At 37.9% G+C, this 12,282-nt stretch overlaps 1 protein-coding gene and 1 long non-coding RNA gene across 6 annotated transcripts in view; one reads left to right on the top strand and one right to left on the bottom strand.

Moving 5' to 3' along the window:
- LOC131692272 (chromatin-remodeling ATPase INO80) overlaps positions 1-12,282 on the bottom strand; it is a 1,041,557-nt gene that overhangs the window by 933,656 nt on the left and 95,619 nt on the right. The window lies entirely within an intron of this gene.
- LOC131692275 (uncharacterized) lies at positions 9,338-11,635 on the top strand. Its single transcript, XR_009305949.1, has 3 exons — positions 9,338-9,729; positions 11,243-11,509; positions 11,580-11,635. It is a non-coding gene; the product is annotated as an uncharacterized LOC131692275 (long non-coding RNA).

The following is a 12,282-nucleotide window of genomic DNA, read 5'->3' as shown; positions in this document are numbered from 1 at the left end:
TGTGTGGGTTTAAACCCATCTGGCAGGTGAAACACATATATTTGCCTCTGTGTACTTCCCCCCAAATAATGCCCGCAAAGATACATTTGAAAAGTTTTTTCTTATTGCCGAAGACATTAGAACCAGGCTCCCCCCAGAGGTAAAAGTTCATATTTATGGTTACTTCAATCAACGAAGCATTGACTTCTTTCCAGACACTGAAAATGAAAGCATCCTACTTCCAGTCGTTGGGGATAACGCAACTCTGCAGGCCACATTCGACAAAACTGCATGTTTAGGACTTAACTAAATTAATCATGTTAGAAATCAGCAAAACTGTTATTTAGATTTATTATTCACAAACATTCTTGAAGTCTTTTGTGTCACCGAATCATTAACTCCACTATGGAAAAATGAAGCGTTTCATACAGCAATTGAGTTTTCTGTATTTGTACATGATAACAAAAGACCCGATGACTGCGAGTACGAAGAGACCTTTCAATTTCAATTGGCAAATTTTGACAACATAAAACAAAGACTAAGCAGTATAGATTGGCAAACGTTATTTAGAAATGAAGCAAGTATCGAAAATTCAGTAGACGTCTTTTGCACAAAATTGTTTGATATAATAGTTGAACAAGTACCACTGAAAGAAATTAGGCGACAAGGCAACACAAAATATCCAGTTTGGTATAACGAGCAATTTAAAAATTTAAAAAATCGTGAACAAAAGGCCCACAAAAACTATAAAAAAAATCAGAAATGAAAGGAACTTATTTAACTATTCGGACATTTGCGATCAACTAAACCTATCCATTAATATAGCATTTGAAGAGTATAACTCAAAACCAGAACTTCAAATAAAATCTTGCCCAAAAAATTTCTTTAATCATGTTAAAAATAATTTGAAATCGGAAAACTTCCCTTCAAAAATGAATCTTAACCGTTGTGTGTCCGACGCGGTACCCGGGTACCTTTTCAAGTTTCAATTAATTAAATTCCTATGTTTTATCCATAGCTGGAAATTGAAATTTTGTGACATCTTAGAACTTCACTAAGTCAAGCTTTTGGGTTAATAATATTGTTGATATAGTAAGGGTGGGAGTGAGGAGGGGCTCCTGAATTTTTTTACTACGTAACAGGCCGACGTGGGTACCCGGTTACCCACAAAACTAAAATGCCCATAACTAAGGTAATATCCAACCGATTTCGATACTTTTGGCCGTTTTGGATTCAGAAACTCATCCACTTTTGGACTTGGTAAAAATGAATGGGGTTACTTCATTCGGTTCCCGGGAATCCGGGTTTCCGGAAGCAGGTTCCAGTGCTGGGGTACTATTTGCGAACTTCAATGGAATACTAGCAATATGGGTATCAAAATTCTTGGAATTGCATCAGTAGGCTGTATCTCGTGGTTTTTGAACCATTTGATGATTTGACCCCGGAACGGACATTCCGGAGCAGGTTCCCGTGGGGCCGTGAGTGGCCATTCCATTCCAATTCCCTTTTTCAAATTGCCATAGGGTCCCGTAACAATAAAAAACAGACTTCCGAGACAATTTGAACAGTTGTGATACTCATATTGCTAGTACATTATTAACATTTACAAATCATATCCTAGTACTGGAACATTACTCCGGAAAATCCGGATTACCAAAAACCAGATCCATTATTCCGGTTCTATTGTACAGAATCAAAAAGTAGACGAGTTCCTGAATCCAAAACATCTAAAAGTGTCCAAATCGGTTAAAGGCAGCCATAGTTATGAGCATTCCAATTTGTGGGTACCCGGGTACACTCGTTGGCCTGTTAAAGGTGTTTTTTTTTGTTGGACACATAACTGTTAAAGAAAATGTCGGTGTCAACTCGGACCAAATCTGCAATCTTTTCGCAACCTTCTTTCAAGACATCTATACCACATTTTCTGAAGAAGATCGTGATCGCGAATATTTCGGTTTCTTCCCAGAATTCACCACAAACATTGGCGTCAATCATGTCAGTGTGCAAGATATTATGGAGGCTCTAAACAAACTAGATGCCTCCAAAGGTTCTGGACCTGATGGGATTCCACCCGTATTTATGAAAAACTTAGCGTTGGAACTCACAGCTCCTCTGTTTTGGCTTTTTAACATGTCGCTTGAATCTGGCATTTTCCCCAATTTATGGAAAAGCTCGTACCTGGTACCCATTTTTAAAAGTGGCAAAAAATCTGACATATGTAACTACCGTGGAATTGCCATTATGTCATGTATGCCTAAACTCTTTGAAGCAATCGTTAACGAAAAACTATTCAATTAAATCAAAAACAGAATTACCAACATGCAGCATGGGTTCTTCAAAGGACGTTCAACTAATACAAATTTACTAGAATTCGTCAACTACTCATTGATTGCAATGGAGAATGGAAACTACATTGAAGCTCTTAACACAACACAATCATCAATAGAGCAAATAACATGCATGGATTTATAAAGCGTTTTAGTAACAATTTTAATGATCCATATACAATGAAAACATTACACATCTCGTATGTAAGGTCAACACTGGAATATTGTAGCATAGTTTGGTCACCTTTCTCAATCACACATGAAGAAAGAATAGAATCAGTACAAAGGCAATTTTTATTGTTTGCGCTTCGCAAAATAGGTTGCACACGATTCTCTCTCCCATCTTATAAAGCTCGCTGTATGCTCATTAACATCCAAGCACTAAAAGAGCGCCGAGAATATGCAATAGTTTCATTTCTAAACGATATCATTTCGTGTCGTATTGATTCAGTCGAACTTCTATCTAAACTTAATTTTTATATGCCTTCCCGGCAGGTACGAATCCGAAATACATTTATAACAAACAATTATCGTACAAATTATGCCAAGTTTGGACCATTAAATCAGATGATGGCAACCTTCAACAAGCACTGCGAAGCTATTGACTTAACAATGACGAAAAGCAAATTAAAAAAAATATTTCAATTCTATTCGCTTATAAAGAACATCCTAAAGTAGTGCTATGTAAACCAGATAGTGTTTAGTTTAGTTATTAGTATTTTATTTTTTAAGTGTATACTATATTTTATCGTTGTAACAAAACGGTCTACTCTTGTTTGACGACAATAAATAAATAAATATTTTGAACGCTAATAACTTTGTTATTTATGAACGAATTTCCGTCTGGTTATCACCAAACAACCAGGAATTAACTGAAATTATGTTTTATTGCTATAGTGTTTTTGTATTTCAATAGCACACTATTGAAAAATAAGCAAAAATGAACAGATCTCGAAAACGTGAAAACTCCCATACATCAGTTAATCTATCCCCGGCAGCGCCGTCAATAGGGAGCAGCTTAGTGATTCAAACGAACATGAAAAGTTATAAATAAATGTGCCGCGTGCCTGTTTGAATCAGTTGTTGCTCTTTTGCCAGACAAGTAAAATCGTGCCTACAGCATCTCGTACGACAGATGTGAGCTCCCAGCACACTACGCTTCTATGAATGACGTCATCCTCGACTATTTAAAGAATATCATTTCTCGAGCGACTTCATTCTCCCGTCGAACGTCGGGCTGTAAAGAACAGCAGTAGCAATCATGCATGTTGACAATGCGCTGCGATGAGTGCTGCATTTGATCACTGCTACCGCTGGGGGTAACCCGATGTAAATAGCGCGCGGCTGGAAGAGTTGGCAAACCTCAGTTGAAGCTGACTAATTGTTCCATTCTGCATGTTATTATTGTTAAATTAAAAGCCTTTTTAAGGCCTATAACAATAACAAACAATAAGGAATAAAATGGAATATTTCCAATCATTAACAGCGATAATCCAATTGCGCAGTTTATATTCGTTATTTGTTGCTTGTGCGTATATTGAAAATCTGAAATTTGCAACAATCTGTTATTTGTTTAAATTTATCCTTCCGAATCAATACAAAAATGTGCAGCTACTTAAAATATATTTCCAGGCTGAAATTGGTGAAAACCTGTAATTTATTAAAAATAATCTTTCGGAAACATAATCCAAAATTCTGCAATGTTTCAGAAAATTACAGGATGTGGCAACACTGCTAACTAGCGAAAGCCGTACTAAAAAGAATCCGCAAATGTTTTTTTCGTTATTCTGCATGATGGCAGTCCATCCATCAACAATTCGAAAGTGATAAAAGCCGATGTCACGTTTCAAACTATCAGTATTTCAAATTATCTGTTGAAGGGGAAGGTTGTTTGTTTCTTTCCAATTTTGATTATTTATCCGATGTAAGTAGCGCGCGGCTGGAAGAGACGGCAAACCGTAGTGGCGGCCGACTGATTGTTCCATTTCGCATGTTATTTTTGTAAATTTTCAGGGCTATAACCAACAATGAAGAACAAATTTGAAAAATTTCTGAGAATGACAGCGATAACCTAATTCCGCCGTTTATATTCGTTACTTTTTGCTTGCGCGTACATTGACAATCTGAAATTTACAACAATCTGTGATTTGTTTAAAATTATCCTTCCGAAACAATACAAAAATGTACAGTTATTTAAAAGTATATTGCCATGCTGAAATTGGCGAAAACCAAACCAAATACAAAAGTCTGCAATATTATAGAAATCGGAGGATGTGAAAAATCCGCAAATATTTTTTCGTTATTCTGCATGAAGGCAGTCCTTCCGTCATCAGTGCGAAAGTGATAAAAGCCGATGTCACGTTTCAAGCATCAGTAAATCATATTAGATGCTGAAGGGAACTCATTGTTCCATTCTGCATGTTATTTTTGTAAAACCAAAAGCCCTTAGTTAGTTTAGCCCTTTTCATTTCATAGCACGCGTGTTTGTGGATCCCACAAATAGTTCTTTTCAGGATTGCACCAATGGACCCCAAATATAGAACATTTCAGAATTTATATTAATTAAACCACCGAATATATAAAGATACATATGTTAAACTGTCTACGTTTACGAATAATTTGATTTATGACCAGTTATTTTTCTATCGTACTTGCGAACATTTAATTTGATAGCAGGTATTTAAAAGTAGATGTAAGGTTTTGTTTGTGAGCATCATTAATTTATGTTCCCATTTCGGTTTTAAAACTTTTTTAAAACTTGAATTTGTCACACTACAGGCTATCGATTTTAATTTAAAAATTCAACAAATAATTTAATTTGAATTTGGCCACGGATAATGCTTGCTCATAAAACTGGCTGCATTTTTAATGTCATCGTGGTCGTGTCTTGTACACAACCCTTAAATTTTTTTTCAGATGATGCTTAGCAATGTCCCGTAAATAAACCTGTGATTATACGTAAGTCTTTAAGTTTAAGATCCATTAGTTTTTTGGCTTTCGTTGTATCTGGATGTATGAATTTCTAAGCTTGTCGAGCACCTTCTATGTTCTATGACACCTAATTTCTATCTCTCTCCGTTGAAAAGTTAGTGTTGGCGCCATCTATGCGGTCACAGATTGAACTAAAATTTTCTAACCAAAACATAACTCGTAGTATATACTGCAATTCTTCCGAACATACTATTCAGCTAAATCTAACCATTATTCCATAAAAATGTTTAGTTTGTTAGAACCTAGTACTGATACACTATCATGCACTGCTAGGCCCCATGCAAAACTGACTCAGACATCACTTCGTTAAAAGTTTAATAACTTTTCCTATTGGAGTCGGATCGCTTTGCAGTCTTCAACAAAGTTGTAGATAATAAAATTACCTTTTTAAGTTTCACTTTTGGTGATAATCTGATGTATACAGTGCCACCTAGCGGCGAAAATGTGAGCAAGAGGGTTTTCTCCATGTAAATTGTCGAAAAATCCCATACAAACTTCAAGCACGTTGGTCCGGTAGCTAGACTTGTCCGATTCGCTTCAAATTTGGAGCAAGTACTCCTGGTGGGACTAGGAATCGACTCAGGGGTGGGCCGATTGAGTTTTCAAAAATTCATTCTTTTTCTGGGCAGTCTATTGTACAAGCGTGGTGGCGGTATAGCACTTTATGTGAAAGAGGGTATTCAGTGTAAACCAATCCTCGCTTCCACAATATCGGAAAGCTCTTCTGCAAAGGGTGAATATCTTGCAGTTGAACTGCGCGTGGGACTTGAAAACATTCTTCTGGTTGCTGTGTATAAGCCACCGAACAACGTTCTGGCTCATACTCGTTCAAGCTGAATTATTGGATCTACTATCGTCTTACGAAAATGTAGTATTTGTCGGTGACATCAATATTGATATGCTGCAGCAAAGCGAAAGGAAAAATAACTTGGATGATGCTTTCAACACGGTTTCTTTGAAAGTTGTTGGTACCGAACCTACGCATTTTCCTAACAACGGATGTTCATTATTGGATATTGTTGCAACAAATATGTCCGATCGTGTAAATTGTTTCAATCAAGTAGCTGTGCCCGGACTCTCATGGCATGATATGATTTTCTGTTCGTTTGATATATACCTCAATCGCAGCTGAAAACCTACCGTGATTATTCCAATGTCGATGGGATGGCTTTACGATCAGCGATAGAAAATATTCCATGGAATAATTTTTATAGCATGACCAGCGTCGATGAGCTAATAGAGTTCTTCAATGTTCATGTTGTTAGCGTTCATAATTCTCGCATTCCACTTAGAACAATACAACTACAAAGACAGTTCAATGGATGGTACAACGAAAACATTCGCAAAGCCATTGTTGAACGTGAGCAGACAGGATGCTTTAAAGAGATTTACAGAACTCTGAGAAATCGTGTAACCATGCTTATTCGTAAAGCTAAGCAAGAGCAGCTTAATAAGTATTTTAGTCCTACGGAATCTAGCAACACTATGTGGAAAAAATCATTAGGAATATGTAACGCTAACCAAAAAGACGAATGTTCGTTTGACCCTGATGCTGTTAATATCAAATTTGTATCTAACTTCACTTCAGATCGCACAGAAGAACTATGCTATGATAAAAACCAGCACGAACCCTTGGATAGTTTTGCGTTCCATCCTGTCCATCTGCATGATGTTGTCAATGGCATTTTTGATATAAAGTCCAACGCTACAGGAACTGATAACATTTCACTGCGGTACTTGAAGCTCATAATTCCGTTTATCGCTGATCAGCTTGTGTATCTGTTTAATAGGATAATTGCTACATCAACATTTCCTAGTTTCTGGAAAAGGTCAAAAATAATTCCGTTGCGTAAGAAAAGACGTGTAACTTCTATTGAGAATCTTCGTCCTATAAGCTTATTGTGTACAGTATCAAAAGTGATGGAAAACATTTTGAAACAGCTTACATAACACGATCCAATTTCGGACTGGTCAGGGGGTAAAAACAGCGCTATTGAGAGTATATGACGATATTGCGGTTGCAGTCGACAATAGGAGCAAGGCGGTTTTAGTTCTGTTGGACTTTTCTAAGGCATTCGTCACCATCTCACACAAACGTCTATGCTATAAGCTCAGTGAACGGTTTGGTTTCAATCTAGCGGCTGTTACATTGGTCGGGTCATATTTGAGTGGAAGATTTCAAAACGTGATTTGTGGAGGAAAAGAGTCAACCAGCATTCGTGTAACCTCTGGTGTACCGCAGGGATCTGTTCTTGGACCAATACTGTTCTCTCTCTACATTGATGATTTGCCGAACGTCCTGAGACACTGTAGAGTGCAAATGTTCGCGGACGACGTTCAACTAATCTGCATGAAGTCTGGATTGTCAACATCTGAACTGGTAGAATTGCTGGATGAAGATTTGAACGCTGGGGTTTCCTGGGCTTCCGATAATTATCTTTGTATTAACAACTAATGAAAACTAAAGCCATGGTATTCGGAAGGAACGCAAACATGAGGGGCCCTATTCTCACCGTCACCTCACCTCCCCTCACTTGAGTCACCGTCACCTCACTTACCAGTCACCTCACCCACGAGGAAGTATTCCGAGACTCACTTTAGGTGAGGTGACTGTTGGGTGACCGTCGTCACCCAGGTGACTCTCAGAATCGCAATTTTTTAAGTCACCTCACGGAAATTGTTAAGTGACTGCTAGGATCACTCAATCACTGCCCCGCATATTTCGAAAGTTCATTGTGTCGATTGATTGATTGGTAGGCATTTTGAAATCCAAGATGGCGGCTTCCGGGAACCATAAAACACGTAAAACCACCATCAATATGGGTGTCATTTGAAAGGTATTGATTAGTGGAATGCGAAAATCGACGATTGGCGCCATTTTGAAATCCAAGATGGCGGCTTCCGGTTACCATAACACTTAAAACCACCATCAATATGGGTGTCATTTGAAAGGTATTGATTAGTAGAATGCGAAAATTGACGATTGGCGCCATTTTGATATCCAAGATGGCGGCTTCCGGGAACCATAAAACACTCAAAACCACCATCAATATGGGTGTCATTTGAAAGGTATTGAATAGTGGAATGCGAAAATTGACGATTGGCGCCATTTTGAAATCCAAGATGGCGGCTTCCGAGAACCATAAAACGCTTAAAACCACCATCAATATGGGTGTCATTTGAAAGGTATTGAATAGTGGAATGCGAAAATTGACGATTTGCGCCATTTTGAAATCCAAGATGGCGGCTTCCGGGAACCATAAAACACTTAAAACCACCATCAATATGGGTGTCATTTGAAAGGTATTGATTAGTAGAATGCGAAAATTGACGATTGGCGCCATTTTGAAATGCAAGATGGCGGCTTCCGGGAACCATACAACACCTAAAACCGCCATCAATATGGGTGTCATTTGAAAGGTATTGAATAGTGGAATGCGAAAATTGACGATTGGCGCCATTTTGAAATCCAAGATGGCGGCTTCCGAGAACCATAAAACACTTAAAACCACCATCAATATGGGTGTCATTTGAAAGGTATTGGTTAGTAGAATGCGAAAATTGACGATTGGCGCCATTTTGAAATCCAAGATGGCGGCTTCCGGGAACCATAAAACACTTAAAACTGCCATCAATATTGGTGTCATTTGAAAGGTATTGAATAGTGGATTGTGAAAATTGACGATTGGCGCCATTTTGAAATCCAAGATGGCGGCTTCCGGGAACCATAAAACACTTAAAACCACCATCAATATGGGTGTCATTTGAAAGGTATTGAATAGTGGAATGAAAAATTGACGCTTGGCACCATTTTGAAATCCAAAATGGCGGCTTCCGGTTACCATAAAACATGGTGTTTTATGGCAAGTGACTAAGTCAAATACGTATTTCAGGTAAATAGTGTGGAGGAGGAAGAAGAAAACATGTCATTCACAATAGAAATACGTTAAATTTCATGCTCTAGTTAAATGGTTTCAATCCTTGGGGCAGATCACTCTAGGAATGTATAATAAATTTGCATCAAATTAGAAAAAAATGCATTTAATTTCCATTTTTTCATCAACTTTGCACTCGCTCGCACAAAAGTTTGTGGGCTAGTTTTTGTAGGGTTTTGACGGCTTATACGCAATGCAAAATACATTGCATGCAACGCAAAATACATTTTGAATTTCTGTTTTGATGGAAAGAAATGCATTTAATTTCGCTGATTTTCAAAATGCATCACAAGTGATCTGCCTGATCCCTAACGATCAAGGTAGGCCTTGATTTTCATGATCTATTCATTTTTCATTTAACACTTGTCAGAACAGGAACGTTATACCAAACAGTTTTGGTTCGGTGGACAAGCTAACTGGCTGATCGACGGTTGCAGGACTTGAAGGGACCCGCCCTTACACGATTTGCTGCTCATCAAGTCACATCGATCTCAAGTGTGAGTTTCCAAAATTTGTTTGTCTAGGTTATGCTCCCGTGGCTGCTTTACCTGTCGAAGTATTATCCATCAAAATGCACAAATTTTCAAAAGGGCTTCGAACGACATTTTTAACCGTCTATGTGACACACATTTAATTGTACATTATCCGGTAATTATTTACTTTAGGTACTTTTTCCCCTGTAAGTGGAAAACATATTTTTCTTTCGTGAATATGCTACATTTGTATTCAAAAGTCATAAAAAGAGGGTGGAAGGACAATACTTCTAAAGTTTATTCATGAACTTCATAAATAAGTTGTACCGACTAACCCAACTTGCAGTGATATTGTGCTGCAGAAAGTGAGGTTTTGGAGGAAGTTGATGTAACGCCGCATAGCCGAGTCCAAGCATCCGAAGAGGCACAAAGCTGCTGAGGATCCGCACGACGAGGTGGCCGCGTACTTGTCATCGTAAACGCAAGCAAACCTGTGATCCACTCGTTTGCCCGGTATACTCAAATATAGGGGCTATCCTTAGTTTAAGCTAGCTTCGCCCAAAAGCTTGTTTTAGGTAGCACAATAACCCTACGAGTAAGGTTAGTAGGTACAACTATTTTTTAAGCCCTTTGATAAATTTGATGAAACTACAACACTAAACTAGCATACAAGAAAAACATGTTTTCCGTGTACAAAGAAAGAAGTACATAAAGTAAACAAATACCCATTATAATCGTATTGTATTAATCGGATGTCGCAATATTTGATTCAAAATTATTTGAATCGTAATCTCTCTTCATTATTGCAGACATTTAATGGAGATTACGATTATTTCGTTTAAAATCAGAGTAACCATCTAGGAATCCAAAATGTCTCCAATCATCATAATCGACGGTATTCCCAAACTTCTATACTGCAATTGCAAACAAATGGTGTTCCACGTGAGTTGATCTTGTGATTTGACCGTGAAACGCCAGAAGAGATCAATAAAAAATTAACTTTTTTTAATTTAAAAAAGCAGAAAATTTGTTATCTAGTCAATACCAGGTAGAGTGAAGCGCCTATTTTCACCATACTAAGGAGGGAGCCTCACTGATTCATTAATTACACGGCCTACAAACAATGGAATGCGTACAAATTGGCATCAACAGCTTTGCTTCGTTGTTAAGTACCAAGATAATAACATACATTACCATTTGACCCAATGCTTTAAACAAAGATGGCAGACACTGCTCTAACCAACGGCTTCAAATGGGTAGCGTGATAATAGAAACAGCCATAATGGGCTCATCACCCTATTAGGCATTCGATGAGAAGTTATTTGACAATGTACTGGTGAATCCTTCTACGCGCAAGCAGAAGAACTCCTCCGAATAGCGTCTTTTGCTGATCAACCTCGTTTGATGTTGAACCGAATCAACGATTTTGTCGGATGTCAAACGCACCCGAGAAACATCATGAGTACACAAAAAATTAAATAATCAGAAACGTCTCATGGTTCGCCTAATCATTGCTGAATAATTTCCATTTTGCTAGTTTCAAGAAGGTCAAGATCTTTCAAACGTTCCAGCTCAATCTGCCCGTACAAATTTTACGTCTTATTGAAGACAGACAGTTTTGTATTAATCATCTGCGTAGCAGTATTTACAAAAGGAAAGTGCTCCAGAATCAACAAAACGATTGAAAAAAGAGTTCCATCGAAGCTTGGTTTAGCGATTGCGAAGACGAGAAGGCTAGTGATTTAGCTGTTCGAAGAAGAAGGATTCGCGATGCATCCAATCCATTGGATTTGCCAGATGAAACGTAAGTACTCCAACTTCACACAATCATTGTATATGTCTAACATATAAAATATATAACTTCTCATTCACAGCTTTGTACAGTACTTCCGTGTGTCCAAAGACCTATTTTTGTAAACATAAACATCCGAACGAGCATCCTGATTCTTTGGCGCACGATGAAGAGAGAAAGGCTGAGCTTCTCCTCTAATTGGAACACTTAGGGACACTTTTTATCTCGAAACTATAAACAAATATTTGTGACCGAACCGAAACAAAACTTATGGCAACAGGAAAACCCACTACAATTTGTAATGGTTTTCTTCTTAACGAAAAATGACAACCGCCCTCTTATATATGCCGTTTTCGATGGCTGTGAACCGGTGTAGTGTTTTGTACTTTCAATCAGAAGTGTCAATGGAACATACCCAGTTTTCTTCACTTCTGCTAGAAAGTTCAAAACCAGTGCACTCCACTACATCGGTTCACATCAATCGAAAAACCCAATAGAAAAAATGAGCCCACCCGAACCGTCTTGGTTAGCATGTATGTATGTCCATTCATATTACAGCTATTGATCACAGTCTATAGAGAACAGTTGCGCAAAGAGTGAAGTCAAAAAAAATCTACCTATCGAGCACAATTGCAATCCATCTCTGATACCTCTGCAGCAAAGTTGGATTCTAATTTTGCTCGATAGGTAGACTTTTTTCGGCTTCACTTTCTGCACACTCTTTGCGTACCTTTATACCAGAGTTTTTAATAGTAGAGTTGCGTAAAGAGGATTGGCAACATTGG

This window comes from Topomyia yanbarensis, chromosome 3, assembly GCF_030247195.1.
Source record: "Topomyia yanbarensis strain Yona2022 chromosome 3, ASM3024719v1, whole genome shotgun sequence".
Classification (NCBI taxonomy): Eukaryota; Metazoa; Arthropoda; class Insecta; order Diptera; family Culicidae; genus Topomyia; species Topomyia yanbarensis.
This window is presented reverse-complemented; position numbering and strand designations above follow the sequence as displayed.